Source organism: Carcharodon carcharias, chromosome 2 (assembly GCF_017639515.1).
Source record: "Carcharodon carcharias isolate sCarCar2 chromosome 2, sCarCar2.pri, whole genome shotgun sequence".
Taxonomy (NCBI): Eukaryota; Metazoa; Chordata; class Chondrichthyes; order Lamniformes; family Lamnidae; genus Carcharodon; species Carcharodon carcharias.
Genome location: NC_054468.1, coordinates 121,116,409 through 121,133,692, shown reverse-complemented (window position 1 = coordinate 121,133,692; position 17,284 = coordinate 121,116,409). Strand labels below are relative to the sequence as shown.

The window sequence follows — 17,284 nt, the reverse complement described above, 5'->3', positions numbered from 1 at the left end:
TGTGGCTGCTGCTGCTATTGCTGCTGGTGTTCGTGCTGCTGCTGGTTTTCCTCTTGCTACTGCTTTTGCTGTTACTGCTGCTGCTGCTATTGCTGCTGGTGTTGGTGCTGCTGCTCCTCTTGCTCCTCCTGTTGCTGTAGCTATTTCTGCTACTGCTGCTGTTGCTGCTGCTGTTAGTGGAGCTGCTGCTGCTGCTGCTGCTGGTGTTCCTGCTACTTTTGTTGCTTTTGATGCTCTTGTTGCTGATGATGCTGCGGCTGTTGGTGTTGCTGCTGGTGCTGCTGCTTCTGTCGCTGGTGTTGCTGCGGCTGTTGTTGCTGCTGTAGCTATTGCTGCTACTGCTGCTGTTGCTGCTGCTGGTGGTGGAGCTGCTGCTGCTGCTGCTGGTGTTGCTGCTACATTTGTCGCTGCTGCTGCTGATGTTGCTGCTGCTGTTGCTGTTGCTGCTGGTGTTTCTGCTTCTGTGTAGGTGTTGCTGATTTTGGTTTTGCTGTTGCTGCTGTTGCTGTTGCTGCTATTGTTGCTGCTGCTGGAGGTGGAGCTGCTGCTGCTGCTGCATGTGTTGCTGCTACTTTTGTCGCTCCTGCTGCTGATGTTACTGCTGCTGTTGCTGTTGCTGTTGGTGTTGCTGCTTCTGTCGTTGGTGTTGCTGCTGCTGTTGCTGTTGTTGTAGATGCTGTATTTCCTTCTGTTGCCTGTTCTGCTGATGTTGTGGTTGCTGCGGCTGTTGTTGCTGCTGTTGCTTGTGCTGGTGCTGCTGCTGTTGCTTCAGGTAAAGCTGATGTTGCTGCTGGTGCAGTTGCTGCTGCTGCTGCAGTTGCTGCTGGTGCTGGTGTTGCTATTACGGCTGGTTTTGCTGCTGTTTCTCTTGCTGCTGCTGCTGGTGGTGGTGCTGCTGCAGCTGTTGCTGTTGCTGCTGGTGTTGCTGCTTCTGTCACTGGTGTTGCTGCGGCTGTTGCTGCTGTTGCTGTTGCTGGTGCTCCTGTTGTTGCTGCGGCTACTGCTGCTGATTGTGCTGCTCCTGCAGTTGTTGTTGTTTCTGCTGTTGCTGGTGCTGCTGTTGTCGTGGTTGCTGTGGCTGTTGTTGCTGATGTTGCTGGTGCTGCTGCTGCTGGTGCTGCTGTTGTTGTTGGTGCTGGTGTTGCTGCTGTTCTTGCTGATGCTGTTGCTGCTGTTCCTGGTGTTGCTATTACTGCTGGTGTTGCTGCTGGTTCTGTTGCTGCTGCTTCTTCTGATGGAGCTACTGCTGCTGTTGCTTTTGCTGCTGGTGTTGCTGCTTCTGTCACTGGTGTTGCTGTGGCTGTTGCTGCTGCTGGTTCTGCTGGTGTTGCGGCTGCTGGTGCTGCTGGTGTTGCAGCTACTCTTGCTGTTGCTGCTGTTGCTGCTGCTGGTTCTGCTGGTGTTGCTGTTTCTGTCGCTGGTGTTGCTGCGGCTGTTGTTGCTGCTGTAGCTATTGCTGCTATTGCTACTGTTGCTGCTGCTGGTGCTGGAGGAGCTGCAGCTGCTGCTGGTGTTGCTGCTACATTTGTTGCTGCTGTTGCTGATGTTGCTGCTGCTGTTGCTGTTGCTGCTGGCGTTGCTGCTTCTGTCGTAGGTGTTGTTGCTGCTGGTGTTGCTGTTACTGGTGTTGCTTTGGCTGCTATTGTTGCTGTTGCTGATGGAGGAGATGCTGCTGCTGCTGCTGTGTTGCTGCTACTTTTGGCACTGCTGCTGATGAGGTTGCTGCTGCTGTTCCTGTTGCTTTTGGTGTTGCTGCTTCTGTCGTAGGTGTTGCTGCTGCTGGTATTGCTGTTGCTGCTCTTGCAGTTGCTGCTATTGTTGCTGTTGCTGGAGGTGGAGCTGCTGCTGCTGCTGCAGGTGTTGCTGCTACTTTTGTCGCTGCTGCTGCTGATGTTACTGCTGCTGTTGCTGTTGCTGCTGGTGTTACTGCTTCTGTCGTTGGTGTTGCTGCTGCTGTTGCTATTGCTGTAGATGCTGTATTTCCTGCTGTTGCCGGTTCTGCTGATGTTGTGGTTGCTGCGGCTGTTGTTGCTGCTGTTGCTTGTGCTGGTGCTGCTGCTGTTGCTTCAGGTAAAGCTGACGTTGCTGCTGGTGCAGTTGCTGCTGCTGCTGCTGCAGTTGCTGCTGGTGCTGGTGTTGCTATTACTGCTGGTGTTGCTGCTGTTTCTGTTGCTGCTGCTGCTGGTGGTGGAGCTGCTGCGGCTGTTTCTTTTGCTGCTGGTGTTGCTGCTTCTGTCACTGGTGTTGCTGCGGCTGTTGCTGCTGTTGCTGGTGCTGGTGCTGCTGTTGTTGCTGCGGCTACATTTGCTGAATGTGCTCTTCCTGCATTTGCTGTTGTTTCTGCTGTTGCTGGTGCTGCTGTTGTCGTGGTTGCTGTGGCTGTTGTTGCTGTTGTTGCTGGTGCTGCTGCTTCTGGTGCTGCTGTTGTTGCTGGTGCTGGTGTTTTTGCTTCTGTCGTTGGTGTTACTGCTGGCTTTGCTTTTGCTGTAGATGCTGTATTTCCTGCTGTTGCCGGTTCTGCTGATGTTGTGGTTGCTGCGGCTGTTGTTGCTGCTGTTGCTTGTGCCGGTGCTGCTGCTGTTGCTTCAGGTAAAGCTGATGTTGCTGCTGGTGCAGTTGTTGCTGCTGCTGCTGCAGTTCCTGCTAGTGCTGGTGTTGCTATTACTGCTGGTGTTTCTGCTGGTTCTGTTGCTGCTTCTGCTGGTGGTGGTGCTGCTGCGACTGTTGCTTTTGCTGCTGGTGTTGCTGCGTCTGTCACTGGTGTTGCTGCGGCTGTTGCTGCTGTTGCTGGTGCTGGTGCTGCTGTTGTTGCTGCGTCTTCTGCTGCTGATTGTGCTCCTCCTGCAGTTGCTGTTGTTTCTGCTGTTGCTGGTGCTGCTGTTGTCGTGGTTGCTGTGGCTGTTGTAACTGTTGTTGCTGGTGCTTTGCTGCTGATGCTGCTGTTGTTGCTGGTGCTGGTGTTGCTGCTGGTTCTTGCTGCTGCTGTTGCTTCTCTAGCTGCTGTTGCTATTACTGCTGGTGTTGCTGCTGGTTCAGTTGCTGCTGCTGCTGCTGGTGGAGCTGCTGCTGCTGTTGCTGTTGCTGCTGGTGTTGACGCTACTTTTGGTGCTGCTGCTGTTGTTGCTGCTGTTGCTGCTGCTGGTTCTGCTGGTGTTGCTGCTGCTGGTGCTGCTGGTGTTGCAGCTGCTGTTGCTGTTGCTGCTGTTGCTGCTGCTGGTTCTGCTGGTGTTGCTGCTTCTGTCGCTGGTGTTGCTGCGGCTGTTGTTGCTGCTGTAGCTATTGCTGCTGCTGTTGCTGGTGTTGCTGCTACTTTTGTCGCTGCTGATGCTGATGTTGCTGCTGCTGTTGCTGTTGCTGTTGGTGTTGCTGCTTGTTTTGTTGGTGTTGCTGCTTGTGGTGTTGCTGTTGTTGCTGTTGCTGTTGCTGCTATTGTTGCTGTTGGTTGTTGTGGAGATGCTGCTGTTGCTGCTGGTGTTGCTGCTACTTTTGTCACTTCTGCTGCTGATGTTGCTGCTGCTGTTGTTGTTGTTGCTGCTGGTGTTGCTGCTTCTGTCGTTGGTGTTGCTGCTGCTGGTGGTGTTGCTGCTGCTGTTGGTGCTGCTGCTGCTGTTCCTCTTGCTACTACTTTGGATGTTGCTGCTGGTGTTGCTGCTACTTTTGTCACTGCTGCTGATGATGTTGCTGCTGGTGTTGTTGTTGCTTCTGGTGTTGCTGCTTCTGTCGTTGGTGTTGCTGCTGCTGATGGTGTTGCTGCCGCTGTTGGTGCTGCTGCTGCTGTTCCTCTTGCTACTGCTTTTGCTGTTGCTGCCTTTGCTGGTTCTGTGGCTGCTGCTGCTATTGCTGCTGGTGTTCGTGCTGCTGCTGGTTTTCCTCTTACTACTGCTTTTGCTGTTGCTGCTGTTGCTGGTGCTGTGGCTGCTGCTGCTGCTATTGCTGCTGGTGTTGGTGCTGCTGCTCCTCTTGCTCCTGCTTTTGCTGTAGCTATTGCTGCTACTGCTGCTGTTGCTGGTGCTGGTGGTGGAGCTGCTGCTGGTGTTGCTGCTACTTTTTGTTGCTCTTGCTGCTGATGCTGCTGCGGCTTTTGCTGTTGCTGCTGGTGTTGCTGCTTCTGTCACTGGTCTTGCTGCGGATGTTGTTGCTTCTGTAGCTATTGCTTCCATTGCTACTGTTGCTGCTGCTGGTGCTGGAGCTGCTGCTGCTGCTTTTGGTGTTGCTGCTACTTTTGTTGCTGCTGCTGCTGATGTTGCTGCTGTTGTTGCTGTTGCTGCTGGTGCTGCTGCTTCTGTCGTTGGTGTTGCTGCTGCTGGTATTGCTGTTGTTGCTGTTGCTGTTGCAGCCAATGTTGCTGTTGCTGGAGGTGGAGATGCTGCTGCTGCTGCAGGTGTTGCTGCTACTCTTGTCACTGCTGCTGCTGATGTTGCTGCTGCTGTTGCTGTTGCTGCTGCTGATTGTGGAGCTGCTGCTTCTGTTGCTGTTGCTGCTGGTGTTGTTGCTGGTTCTGTTGCTGCTGCTGCTGCTGGTGGTGGAGCTGCTGCTGCTGTTGCTGTTGCTGCTGTTCTTGCTGCTACTTTTGCTGCTGATGATGCTGATGCTGTTGCTGTTGTGCTGGTGTTGCTACTTCTGTCGCTGGTGTTGCTGCGGCTGTTGTTGCTCCTGTAGCTATTGCTGCTGCTGCTGCTGGTGTTGCTGCCATTTTTGTCGCTGCTGCTGCTGATGTTGCTGCTGCTGTTGCTGTTGCTGCTGGTGTTGCTGCTTCTGTAGTTGATGTTGCAGCTGCTGTTGCTTTTGCTGTAGATGCTGTATTTCCTGCTGTTGCCGGTTCTGCTGATGTTGTGGTTGCTGCGGCTGCTATTGCTGCTGTTGCTTGTGCTGGTGCTGCTGCTGTTGCTTCAGCTAAAGCTGATGTTGCTGCTGGTACAGTCGCTGCTGCTGCTGGTGCAGTTGCTGCTGGCGCTGGTGTTGCGATTACTGCTGGTGTTGCTGCTGTTTTTGTTGCTGCTGCTGCTGGTGGTGGAGCTGCTGCTGCTGTTGCTGTTGCTGCTGGTGTTGCTGCGGCTGTTGCTGCTGTTGCTGGTGCTGTTGCTGCTGTTGTTGCTGCGGCTACTGCTGCCGATTGTGCTGCCCCTACAGTTGCTGTTGCTCCTGCTGTTGCTGGAGATGCTGTTGTCGTGTTGCTGTGGCTGTTGTTGCTGTTGTTGCTGGAGCTACTGCTGTTGCTGCTGCTGGTGCTGCTGTTGTTGCTGGTGCGGGTGTTGCTGCTGTTCTTGCTGCTGCTGCTGTTGCTCTTGTTCCTGCTGCTTGTTCTGCTGGTGTTGCAGCTGCTGCTGCTGCTGGTGTTGCTGCTGATGTTGCTGTTGCTGCTGATGTTGTTTCTGCTGCTGGTGTTGCTACTGCTTTTGTTGTTGCTGCTGTTGCTGGTGCTGTGGCTGCTATTGCTGCTGGTGTTGGTGCTGATGCTGCTGCTCCTCTTGCTCCTGCTGTTTCTGTAGCTATTTCTGCTACTGCTGCTGTTGCTGCTCCTGATTGTGGAGCTGCTGCTGCTGTTGCTGTTGATGCTGGTGTTGCTGCTGGATCTGTTGCTGCTGCTGCTGGTGGTGGAGCTGCTGCTGCTGTTGCTGTTGTTGCTGCTGCTTCCGTTGCTGCTGCTGCTGGTGGAGATGCTGCTGCTGTTGCTGTTTTTTGCTGGTGTTGCTGCTACTTTTGTTGCTCTTGAAGCTGATGATGCTGCTGCTGTTGCGGTTGCTGCTGGTGTTGCTGCTTCTGTCGCTGATGTTGCTGCGGCTGTTGTTGCTGCTGTAGCTATTGCTGCTATTGCTACTGTAGCTACTGCTGGTGCTGGAGCTGCTGCTGCTGCTGCTGGTGTTGCTGCTACTTTTGTTGCTGCTGCTGCTGATGTTGCTGCTGCTGTTGCTGTTGCTGCTGGTGTTGCAGCTTCTGTCGTTGGTGTTGCTGCTGCTGTTGCTATTGCTGTAGATGCTGTATTTCCTGGTGATGCCGGTTCTGCTGATGTTGTGGTTGCTGCGGCTGTTGTTGCTGCTGTTGCTTTTGCTGCTGCTGCTGCTGTTGCTTCAGGTAAAGCTGATGTTGCTGCTGGTGCAGTTTCTGTTGCTGCTGCTGCAGTTGCTGCTTGTGCTGGTGTTGCTATTACTGCTGGTTATGCTGCTGGTTCTGTTGCTGCTGCTGCTGGTGATGGAGTTGCTGCAGCTGTTGCTTTTGCTGCTGTTTTTGCTGCTTCTGTCACTGGTGTTGCTGCGGTTGTTGCTGCTGTTGCTGTGCTGGTGCTGCTGTTGTTGCTGCGGCTACTGCTGCTGATTGTGCTGCTCCTGCAGTTGTTGTTGTTTCTGCTGTTGCTGGTGCTGCTGTTGTCGTGGTTGCTGTGGCTGTTGTTGCTGGTGCTGATTGCTGCTGGTGCTGCTGTTGTTGCTGGTGCTGGTTGTGCTGCTGTTCTTGCTGCTGTTGTTACTGCTAATGCTGGTGTTGCTATTACTGCTTGTGTTGCTGCTAGTTCTGTTGCTGCTGCTGCTGCTGGTGGAGCTGCTACTGCTGTTGCTGTTGCTGCTGGTGTTGCTGCTACTTTTGTTGCTGCTGCAGTTGTTGCTGCTGTTGCTGCTGCTGGTTCTGCTGGTGCTGCTGCTGCTGGTGTTGCTACTGCTGTTGCTGTTGCTGCTGTTGCTGGTATTGCTTTTACTGCTGGTGTTGCTGCTGGATCTGTTGCTGCTGCTGCTGCTGGTGGAGCTGCTGCTGTTGTTGCTGTTGCTGCTGGTGTTGCTGTTAATTTTTGCTGCTGCTGCTGTTGCTAGTTCTGTCACTGGTGTTGCTGCGGCTGTTGTTGCTGTTGTTGCTGTTGCTGGTGCTGCTGCTGTTGCTACTCTTCCTGCTGCTGATGTTGCTGCTGCTGCTTTTGCTGTTGTTCCTGCTGCTGGTTCTGCTGGTGTTGCAGCTGCTGTTGCTGCTGGTGTTGCTGCTGATGTTGCTGTTGTTGCTGATGTTGTACCTGCCGCTGGTGTTGCTACTGCTGTTGCTGTTGCTGCTGTTGCTGGTGCTGTGACTGCTGCTGCTGCTATTGTTGCTGGTGTTGGTGCTGATGCTGCTGCTCCTCTTGCTCCTGCTATTGCTGTAGCTATTGCTGATACTGCTGCTGTTGCTGCTGCTGATTGTGGAGCTGCAGCTCCTGTTGCTGTTGCTGCTGGTGTTGCTGCTGGTTCTGTTGCTGCTGCTCCTGGTGGTGGAGCTGCTGTGGCTGCTGCTTTTGCTGCTGGAGTTGCTGCTTCTGTCACTGGTGTTGCTGCGTCTGTTTCTGCTGTTGCTGGTGCTGGTGCTGCTGTTGTTGCTGCGTCTACAGCTGCTGGTTGTGCTACTCCTGCATTTGCTGCTGTTTCTGCTATTGCTGGTGCTGCTGTTGTCGTGGTTGCTGTGGCTGTTGTTGCTGTTGTTGCTGGTGCTGGTGCTGCTGTTGTTGCTGGTGCTGGTGTTGTTGCTGTTCTTGCTGCTGCTGTTGCTGCTGGTTCTGTTGCTGCTGCTGCTGCTGGTGGAGCTGCGGCTGCTGTTGCTGTGGCTGCTGGTGTTGTTGCTACTTTTGTTGCTTCTGCTGTTGTTGCTGCTGTTGCTGCTGCTGTTTCTGCTCGTGTTGCTGCTGCTGGTTCTGCTGGTGCTGCTGGTTCTGCTGTTGTTGCTGCTGCTGCTGCTGGTGTTGCAGCTGCTGTTGCTGTTGCTGCTGCTGTTGTTGCTGCTGCTGGTGTTGCTACCGCTGTTGCTGTTGCTGCTGTTGCTGGTTTTGCTATTACTGCTGGTGTTGCTGCTGGTTCTGTTGCTGCTGCTGGTGGAGCTGCTGCAGCTGCTGCTGTTGCTGCTAGTGTTGCTGCTACTTTTGTTGCTGCTGCTGATGATGCTGCTGCTGCTGTTGTTGTTGCTGCTGCTGTTGCTGCTTCTGTCACTGGTTTGCTGCGGCTGTTGCTGCTGTTGCTGTTGCTGGTGCTGCTGTTGCTGCTGCTGATTGTGGAGCTGCAGCTCCTGTTGCTGTTGCTGCTGGTGTTGCTGCTGGTTCTGTTGCTGCTGCTGCTGGTGGTGGCGCTGCTGCGGCTGTTGCTTTTGCTGCTGGAGTTACTGCTTCTGTCACTGGTGTTGCTGCGGCTGTTGCTGCTGTTGCTGGTGCTGGTGCTGCTGTTGTCGTAGTTGCTGTGGCTGTTGTTGCTGTTGTTGCTGGTGCTGCTGCTTCTGGTGCTGCTGTTGTTGCTGGTGCTGGTGTTTTTGCTTCTGTCGTTGGTGTTACTGCTGGCTTTGCTTTTGCTGTAGATGCTGTATTTCCTGCTGTTGCTGGTTCTGCTGATGTTGTGGTTGCTGCGGCTGTTGTTGCTGCTGTTGCTTGTGCCGGTGCTGCTGCTGTTGCTTCAGGTAAAGCTGATGTTGCTGCTGGTGCAGTTGTTGCTGCTGCTGCTGCAGTTCCTGCTAGTGCTGGTGTTGCTATTACTGCTGGTGTTTCTGCTGGTTCTGTTGCTGCTTCTGCTGGTGGTGGTGCTGCTGCGACTGTTGCTTTTGCTGCTGGTGTTGCTGCGTCTGTCACTGGTGTTGCTGCGGCTGTTGCTGCTGTTGCTGGTGCTGGTGCTGCTGTTGTTGCTGCGTCTTCTGCTGCTGATTGTGCTCCTCCTGCAGTTGCTGTTGTTTCTGCTGGTGTTGCTGCTACTTTTGTTGCTGCTGCTGATGATGCTGCTGCTGCTGTTGTTGTTGCTGCTGCTGTTGCTGCTTCTGTCACTGGTTTGCTGCGGCTGTTGCTGCTGTTGCTGTTGCTGGTGCTGCTGTTGCTGCTGCTGATTGTGGAGCTGCAGCTCCTGTTGCTGTTGCTGCTGGTGTTGCTGCTGGTTCTGTTGCTGCTGCTGCTGGTGGTGGCGCTGCTGCGGCTGTTGCTTTTGCTGCTGGAGTTACTGCTTCTGTCACTGGTGTTGCTGCGGCTGTTGCTGCTGTTGCTGGTGCTGGTGCTGCTGTTGTTGCTGCGTCTTCTGCTGCAGATTGTGCTCCTCCTGCAGTTGCTGTTGTTTCTGCTGTTGCTGGTGCTGCTGTTGTCGTGGTTGCTGTGGCTGTTGTAATTGTTGTTGCTGGTGCTTTGCTGCTGATGCTGCTGTTGTTGCTGTTGCTGGTGTTGCTGCTGGTTCTTGCTGCTGCTGTTGCTTCTCTAGCTGCTGTTGCTATTACTGCTGGTGTTGCTGCTGGTTCAGTTGCTGCTGCTGCTGCTGGTGGAGCTGCTGCTGCTGTTGCTGTTGCTGCTGGTGTTGACGCTACTTTTGGTGCTGCTGCTGTTGTTGCTGCTGTTGCTGCTGCTGGTTCTGCTGGTGTTGCTGCTGCTGGTGCTGCTGGTGTTGCAGCTGCTGTTGCTGTTGCTGCTGTTGCTGCTGCTGGTTCTGCTGGTGTTGCTGCTTCTGTCGCTGGTGTTGCTGCGGCTGTTGTTGCTGCTGTAGCTATTGCTGCTGCTGTTGCTGGTGTTGCTGCTACTTTTGTCGCTGCTGATGCTGATGTTGCTGCTGCTGTTGCTGTTGCTGTTGGTGTTGCTGCTTGTTTTGTTGGTGTTGCTGCTTGTGGTGTTGCTGTTGTTGCTGTTGCTGATGCTGCTATTGTTGCTGTTGGTTGTTGTGGAGATGCTGCTGTTGCTGCTGGTGTTGCTGCTACTTTTGTCACTTCTGCTGCTGATGTTGCTGCTGCTGTTGTTGTTGTTGCTGCTGGTGTTGCTGCTTCTGTCGTTGGTGTTGCTGCTGCTGGTGGTGTTGCTGCTGCTGTTGGTGCTGCTGCTGCTGTTCCTCTTGCTACTACTTTGGATGTTGCTGCTGGTGTTGCTGCTACTTTTGTCACTGCTGCTGATGATGTTGCTGCTGGTGTTGTTGTTGCTTCTGGTGTTGCTGCTTCTGTCGTTGGTGTTGCTGCTGCTGATGGTGTTGCTGCCGCTGTTGGTGCTGCTGCTGCTGTTCCTCTTGCTACTGCTTTTGCTGTTGCTGCCTTTGCTGGTTCTGTGGCTGCTGCTGCTATTGCTGCTGGTGTTCGTGCTGCTGCTGGTTTTCCTCTTACTACTGCTTTTGCTGTTGCTGCTGTTGCTGGTGCTGTGGCTGCTGCTGCTGCTATTGCTGCTGGTGTTGGTGCTGCTGCTCCTCTTGCTCCTGCTTTTGCTGTAGCTATTGCTGCTACTGCTGCTGTTGCTGGTGCTGGTGGTGGAGCTGCTGCTGGTGTTGCTGCTACTTTTTGTTGCTCTTGCTGCTGATGATGCTGCGGCTTTTGCTGTTGCTGCTGGTGTTGCTGCTTCTGTCACTGGTCTTGCTGCGGATGTTGTTGCTTCTGTAGCTATTGCTTCCATTGCTACTGTTGCTGCTGCTGGTGCTGGAGCTGCTGCTGCTGCTTTTGGTGTTGCTGCTACTTTTGTTGCTGCTGCTGCTGATGTTGCTGCTGTTGTTGCTGTTGCTGCTGGTGCTGCTGCTTCTGTCGTTGGTGTTGCTGCTGCTGGTATTGCTGTTGTTGCTGTTGCTGTTGCAGCCAATGTTGCTGTTGCTGGAGGTGGAGATGCTGCTGCTGCTGCAGGTGTTGCTGCTACTCTTGTCACTGCTGCTGCTGATGTTGCTGCTGCTGTTGCTGTTGCTGCTGCTGATTGTGGAGCTGCTGCTTCTGTTGCTGTTGCTGCTGGTGTTGTTGCTGGTTCTGTTGCTGCTGCTGCTGCTGGTGGTGGAGCTGCTGCTGCTGTTGCTGTTGCTGCTGTTCTTGCTGCTACTTTTGCTGCTGATGATGCTGATGCTGTTGCTGTTGTGCTGGTGTTGCTACTTCTGTCGCTGGTGTTGCTGCGGCTGTTGTTGCTCCTGTAGCTATTGCTGCTGCTGCTGCTGGTGTTGCTGCCATTTTTGTCGCTGCTGCTGCTGATGTTGCTGCTGCTGTTGCTGTTGCTGCTGGTGTTGCTGCTTCTGTAGTTGGTGTTGCAGCTGCTGTTGCTTTTGCTGTAGATGCTGTATTTCCTGCTGTTGCCGGTTCTGCTGATGTTGTGGTTGCTGCGGCTGCTATTGCTGCTGTTGCTTGTGCTGGTGCTGCTGCTGTTGCTTCAGCTAAAGCTGATGTTGCTGCTGGTACAGTCGCTGCTGCTGCTGGTGCAGTTGCTGCTGGCGCTGGTGTTGCGATTACTGCTGGTGTTGCTGCTGTTTTTGTTGCTGCTGCTGCTGGTGGTGGAGCTGCTGCTGCTGTTGCTGTTGCTGCTGGTGTTGCTGCGGCTGTTGCTGCTGTTGCTGGTGCTGTTGCTGCTGTTGTTGCTGCGGCTACTGCTGCCGATTGTGCTGCCCCTGCAGTTGCTGTTGCTCCTGCTGTTGCTGGAGATGCTGTTGTCGTGTTGCTGTGGCTGTTGTTGCTGTTGTTGCTGGAGCTACTGCTGTTGCTGCTGCTGGTGCTGCTGTTGTTGCTGGTGCGGGTGTTGCTGCTGTTCTTGCTGCTGCTGCTGTTGCTCTTGTTCCTGCTGCTTGTTCTGCTGGTGTTGCAGCTGCTGCTGCTGCTGGTGTTGCTGCTGATGTTGCTGTTGCTGCTGATGTTGTTTCTGCTGCTGGTGTTGCTACTGCTTTTGCTGTTGCTGCTGTTGCTGGTGCTGTGGCTGCTATTGCTGCTGGTGTTGGTGCTGATGCTGCTGCTCCTCTTGCTCCTGCTGTTTCTGTAGCTATTTCTGCTACTGCTGCTGTTGCTGCTCCTGATTGTGGAGCTGCTGCTGCTGTTGCTGTTGATGCTGGTGTTGCTGCTGGATCTGTTGCTGCTGCTGCTGGTGGTGGAGCTGCTGCTGCTGTTGCTGTTGTTGCTGCTGCTTCCGTTGCTGCTGCTGCTGGTGGAGATGCTGCTGCTGTTGCTGTTTTTTGCTGGTGTTGCTGCTACTTTTGTTGCTCTTGCTGCTGATGATGCTGCTGCTGTTGCGGTTGCTGCTGGTGTTGCTGCTTCTGTCGCTGATGTTGCTGCGGCTGTTGTTGCTGCTGTAGCTATTGCTGCTATTGCTACTGTAGCTACTGCTGGTGCTGGAGCTGCTGCTGCTGCTGCTGGTGTTGCTGCTACTTTTGTTGCTGCTGCTGCTGATGTTGCTGCTGCTGTTGCTGTTGCTGCTGGTGTTGCAGCTTCTGTCGTTGGTGTTGCTGCTGCTGTTGCTATTGCTGTAGATGCTGTATTTCCTGGTGATGCCGGTTCTGCTGATGTTGTGGTTGCTGCGGCTGTTGTTGCTGCTGTTGCTTTTGCTGCTGCTGCTGCTGTTGCTTCAGGTAAAGCTGATGTTGCTGCTGGTGCAGTTTCTGTTGCTGCTGCTGCAGTTGCTGCTTGTGCTGGTGTTGCTATTACTGCTGGTTATGCTGCTGGTTCTGTTGCTGCTGCTGCTGGTGATGGAGTTGCTGCAGCTGTTGCTTTTGCTGCTGTTTTTGCTGCTTCTGTCACTGGTGTTGCTGCGGTTGTTGCTGCTGTTGCTGTGCTGGTGCTGCTGTTGTTGCTGTGGCTACTGCTGCTGATTGTGCTGCTCCTGCAGTTGTTGTTGTTTCTGCTGTTGCTGGTGCTGCTGTTGTCGTGGTTGCTGTGGCTGTTGTTGCTGGTGCTGATTGCTGCTGGTGCTGCTGTTGTTGCTGGTGCTGGTTGTGCTGCTGTTCTTGCTGCTGTTGTTACTGCTAATGCTGGTGTTGCTATTACTGCTTGTGTTGCTGCTAGTTCTGTTGCTGCTGCTGCTGCTGGTGGAGCTGCTACTGCTGTTGCTGTTGCTGCTGGTGTTGCTGCTACTTTTGTTGCTGCTGCAGTTGTTGCTGCTGTTGCTGCTGCTGGTTCTGCTGGTGCTGCTGCTGCTGGTGCTGCTGGTGTTGCTACTGCTGTTGCTGTTGCTGCTGTTGCTGGTGTTGCTTTTACTGCTGGTGTTGCTGCTGGATCTGTTGCTGCTGCTGCTGCTGGTGGAGCTGCTGCTGTTGTTGCTGTTGCTGCTGGTGTTGCTGTTAATTTTTGCTGCTGCTGCTGTTGCTAGTTCTGTCACTGGTGTTGCTGCGGCTGTTGTTGCTGTTGTTGCTGTTGCTGGTGCTGCTGCTGTTGCTACTCTTCCTGCTGCTGATGTTGCTGCTGCTGCTTTTGCTGTTGTTCCTGCTGCTGGTTCTGCTGGTGTTGCAGCTGCTGTTGCTGCTGGTGTTGCTGCTGATGTTGCTGTTGTTGCTGATGTTGTACCTGCCGCTGGTGTTGCTACTGCTGTTGCTGTTGCTGCTGTTGCTGGTGCTGTGACTGCTGCTGCTGCTATTGTTGCTGGTGTTGGTGCTGATGCTGCTGCTCCTCTTGCTCCTGCTATTGCTGTAGCTATTGCTGATACTGCTGCTGTTGCTGCTGCTGATTGTGGAGCTGCAGCTCCTGTTGCTGTTGCTGCTGGTGTTGCTGCTGGTTCTGTTGCTGCTGCTCCTGGTGGTGGAGCTGCTGTGGTTGCTGCTTTTGCTGCTGGAGTTGCTGCTTCTGTCAGTGGTGTTGCTGCGTCTGTTTCTGCTGTTGCTGGTGCTGGTGCTGCTGTTGTTGCTGCGTCTACAGCTGCTGGTTGTGCTACTCCTGCATTTGCTGCTGTTTCTGCTATTGCTGGTGCTGCTGTTGTCGTGGTTGCTGTGGCTGTTGTTGCTGTTGTTGCTGGTGCTGGTGCTGCTGTTGTTGCTGGTGCTGGTGTTGTTGCTGTTCTTGCTGCTGCTGTTGCTGCTGTTGCTGGTGTTGCTATTACTGCTGTTGTTGCTGCTGGTTCTGTTGCTGCTGCTGCTGCTGGTGGAGCTGCGGCTGCTGTTGCTGTGGCTGCTGGTGTTGTTGCTACTTTTGTTGCTTCTGCTGTTGTTGCTGCTGTTGCTGCTGCTGTTTCTGCTCGTGTTGCTGCTGCTGGTGCTGCTGGTGCTGCTGGTTCTGCTGTTGTTGCTGCTGCTGCTGCTGGTGTTGCAGCTGCTGTTGCTGTTGCTGCTGCTGTTGTTGCTGCTGCTGGTGTTGCTACCGCTGTTGCTGTTGCTGCTGTTGCTGGTTTTGCTATTACTGCTGGTGTTGCTGCTGGTTCTGTTGCTGCTGCTGGTGGAGCTGCTGCAGCTGCTGCTGTTGCTGCTGGTGTTGCTGCTACTTTTGTTGCTGCTGCTGATGATGCTGCTGCTGCTGTTGTTGTTGCTGCTGCTGTTGCTGCTTCTGTCACTGGTTTGCTGCGGCTGTTGCTGCTGTTGCTGTTGCTGGTGCTGCTGTTGCTGCTGCTGATTGTGGAGCTGCAGCTCCTGTTGCTGTTGCTGCTGGTGTTGCTGCTGGTTCTGTTGCTGCTGCTGCTGGTGGTGGCGCTGCTGCGGCTGTTGCTTTTGCTGCTGGAGTTACTGCTTCTGTCACTGGTGTTGCTGCGGCTGTTGCTGCTGTTGCTGGTGCTGGTGCTGCTGTTGTTGCTGTGTCTACAGCTTCTGGTTGTGCTACTCCTGCAGTTGCTGTTGTTTCTGCTATTGCTGGTGCTGCTGTTGTCGTGCTTGCTGTGGCTGTTGTTGCTGTTGTTGCTGGTGCTGGTGCTGCTGTTGTTGCTGGTGCTGGTGTTGTTGCTGTTCTTGCTGCTGCAGTTCCTGCTGTTGCTGGTGTTGCTATTACTGCTGTTGTTGCTGCTGGTTCTGTTGCTGCTGCTGTTGCTGGTGGAGCTGCTGCTGCTGTTGCTGTGGCTGCTGGTGTTGCTGCTACTTTTGTTGCTTCTGCTGTTGTTGCTGCTGCTGCTCTTGTTGTTGCTGCTGCTGTTGCTGCTTCTCTCACTGGTGTTGCTGCGACTGTTGTTGCTGTTGTTGCTGTTGCTGGTGTTGCTGCTGTTTCTACTGCCCCTGCTGCTGATGTTGCTTCTCCTGCAGTTGTTGTTGTTCATGCTGTTGATGGTGCTGCTGTTGTTGTGGTTGCTGTGGCTGTTGTTGCTGCTATTGCTGGTGCTGCTGCTGTTGCTGCTGCTGGTGCTGCTGTTGTTGCTGGTGCGGGTGTTGCTGCTGAACTTGCTGTTGCTGCTGCTGCTGATTTTGCTGCTGCTGCTGTTGCTGTTGTTCCTGCTGCTGGTTCTGCTGGTGTTGCAGCAGCTGTTGATGCTGGTGTTGCTGCTGATGTTGCTGTTGTTGCTGAAGTTGTAGCTGCTGCTGGTGTTGCTACTGCTGTTGCTGTTGCTGCTGTTGCTGGTGCTGTGGCTGCTGCTGCTTCTATTGTTGCTGGTGTTGGTGCTGACGCTGCTGCTCCTCTAGCTCCTGCTGTTGCTGTAGCTATTGCTGATACTGCTGCTTTTGCTGTTGCTGATTGTGGAGCTGCTGCTGCTGTTGCTGTTGCTGCTGGTGTTGCTGCTGGATCTGTTGCTGCTGCTGCTGGTGGTGGAGCTGCAGCTGCTGTTGCTGTTGCTGCTGCTGCTGCTGGTGGAGCTGCTGCTGCTGTTGCTGTTGCTGCTGGTGTTGCTGCTACTTTTGTTGCTCTTGCTGCTGATGATGCTGCTGCTGCAGCTGTTGCTGTTATTGTTGCTGCTGGGGTGCTGCTTCTGTCGTTGGTGTTGCTACTGCTGGTGGTGTTGCTGCTGCCTATGGTGCTGCTGCTGCTTTTCCTCTTGCTACTACTTTTGCTGTTGCTGCTGGTGTTGCTGCTACTTTTGTTGCTCTTGCTGCTGCTGATGTTGCTGCTGCTGTTGTTGTTGTTGCTGCTGGTGTTGCTGCTTCTGTCGTTGGTGTTGCTGCTGCTGGTGGTGTTGCTGCTGCTGTTGGTGCTGCTGCTGCTGTTCCTCTTGCTACTACATTTGCTGTTGCTACTGGTGTTGCTGCTACTTTTGTCACTGCTGCTGCTGATGTTGCTGCTGCTGTTGTTGTTGCTTCTGGTGTTGCTGCTTCTGTCGTTGGTGTTGCTGCTGCTGATGGTGTTGCTGCTGCTGTTGGTGCTGCTGCTGCTGCTGTTCCTCTTGCTACTGCTTTTGCTGTTGCTGCCTTTGCTGGTTCTGTGGCTGCTGCTGCTATTGCTGCTGGTGTTCGGGCTGCTGCTGGTTTTCCTCTTACTACTGCTTTTGCTGTTGCTGCTCTTGCTGGTGCTGTGGCTGCTGCTGCTGCTATTGCTGCTGGTGTTGGTGCTGATGCTGCTGCTCCTCTTGCTCCTGCTGTTGCTGTAGCTATTGCTGCTACCGCTGCTGTTGCTGGTGCTGGTGGTGGAGCTGCTGCTGCTGCTGGTGTTGCTGCTACTTTTTGTTGCTCTTGCTGCTGATGATGCTGCGGCTTTTGCTGTTGCTGCTGGTGTTGCTGCTTCTGTCACTGGTGTTGCTGTGGATGTTGTTGCTTCTGTAGCTATTGCTTCCATTGCTCATGTTGCTGCTGCTGGTGCTGGAGCTGCTGCTGCTGCTGCTGGTGTTGCTGCTACTTTTGTTGCTGCTGCTGCTGATGTTGCTGCTGTTGTTGCTGTTGCTGCTGGTGCTGCTGCTTCTGTCGTTGGTGTTGCTGCTGCTGGTATTGCTGTTGTTGCTGTTGCTGTTGCAGCCAATGTTGCTGTTGCTGGAGGTGGAGATGCTGCTGCTGCTGCAGGTGTTACTGCTACTCTTGTCACTGCTGCTGCTGATGTTGCTGCTGCTGTTGCTGTTGCTGCTGCTGATTGTGGAGCTGCTGCTTCTGTTGCTGTTGCAGCTGGTGTTGCTGCTTCTGTCGTTGGTGTTGCTGCTGCTGTTGCTATTGCTGTAGATGCTGTATTTCCTGCTGTTGCCGGTTCTGCTGATGTTGTGGTTGCTGCGGCTGCTATTGCTGCTGTTGCTTGTGCTGGTGCTGCTGCTGTTGCTTCAGCTAAAGCTGATGTTGCTTTTGGTGCAGTCGCTGCTGCTGCTGCTGCAGTTGCTGCTGGTGCTGGTGTTGCGGTTACTGCTGGTGTTGCTGCTGTTTTTGTTGCTGCTGCTGCTGGTGGTGGAGCTGCTGCTGCTGTTGCTGTTGCTGCTGGTGTTGCTGCGGCTGTTGCTGCTGTTGCTGGTGCTGGTGCTGCTGTTGTTGCTGCGGCTACTGCTGCCGATTGTGCTGCCCCTGCATTTGCTGTTGTTCCTGCTGTTGCTGGAGCTGCTGTTGTCGTGTTGCTGTGGCTGTTGTTGCTGTTGTTGCTGGAGCTACTGCTGTTGCTGCCGCTGGTGCTGCTGTTGTTGCTGGTGCGGGTGTTGCTGCTGTTCTTGCTGTTGCTGCTGTTGCTGCTGCTGCTGATGCTGCTGCTGCTGCTGTTGCTGTTGTTCCTGCTGCTTGTTCTGCTGGTGTTGCTGCTGTTGTTGCTGTTGTTGCTGATGTTGTTTCTGCTGCTGGAGTTGCTACTGCTTTTGCTGTTGCTG

General features: G+C 54.0%; 3 pseudogenes; all 3 read right to left on the bottom strand.

Annotated features, from left to right (window-relative positions):
- Positions 1-1,233: 1,233 nt before the first annotated feature.
- On the bottom strand, positions 1,234-5,776 carry LOC121288101 (annotated as a pseudogene).
- Positions 5,777-11,428: 5,652 nt separating this feature from the next.
- On the bottom strand, positions 11,429-11,949 carry LOC121291958 (annotated as a pseudogene).
- A 2,222-nt stretch (positions 11,950-14,171) lies between these two features.
- LOC121291908 lies at positions 14,172-15,297 on the bottom strand (annotated as a pseudogene).
- Between the last annotated feature and the right edge of the window lie 1,987 nt (positions 15,298-17,284).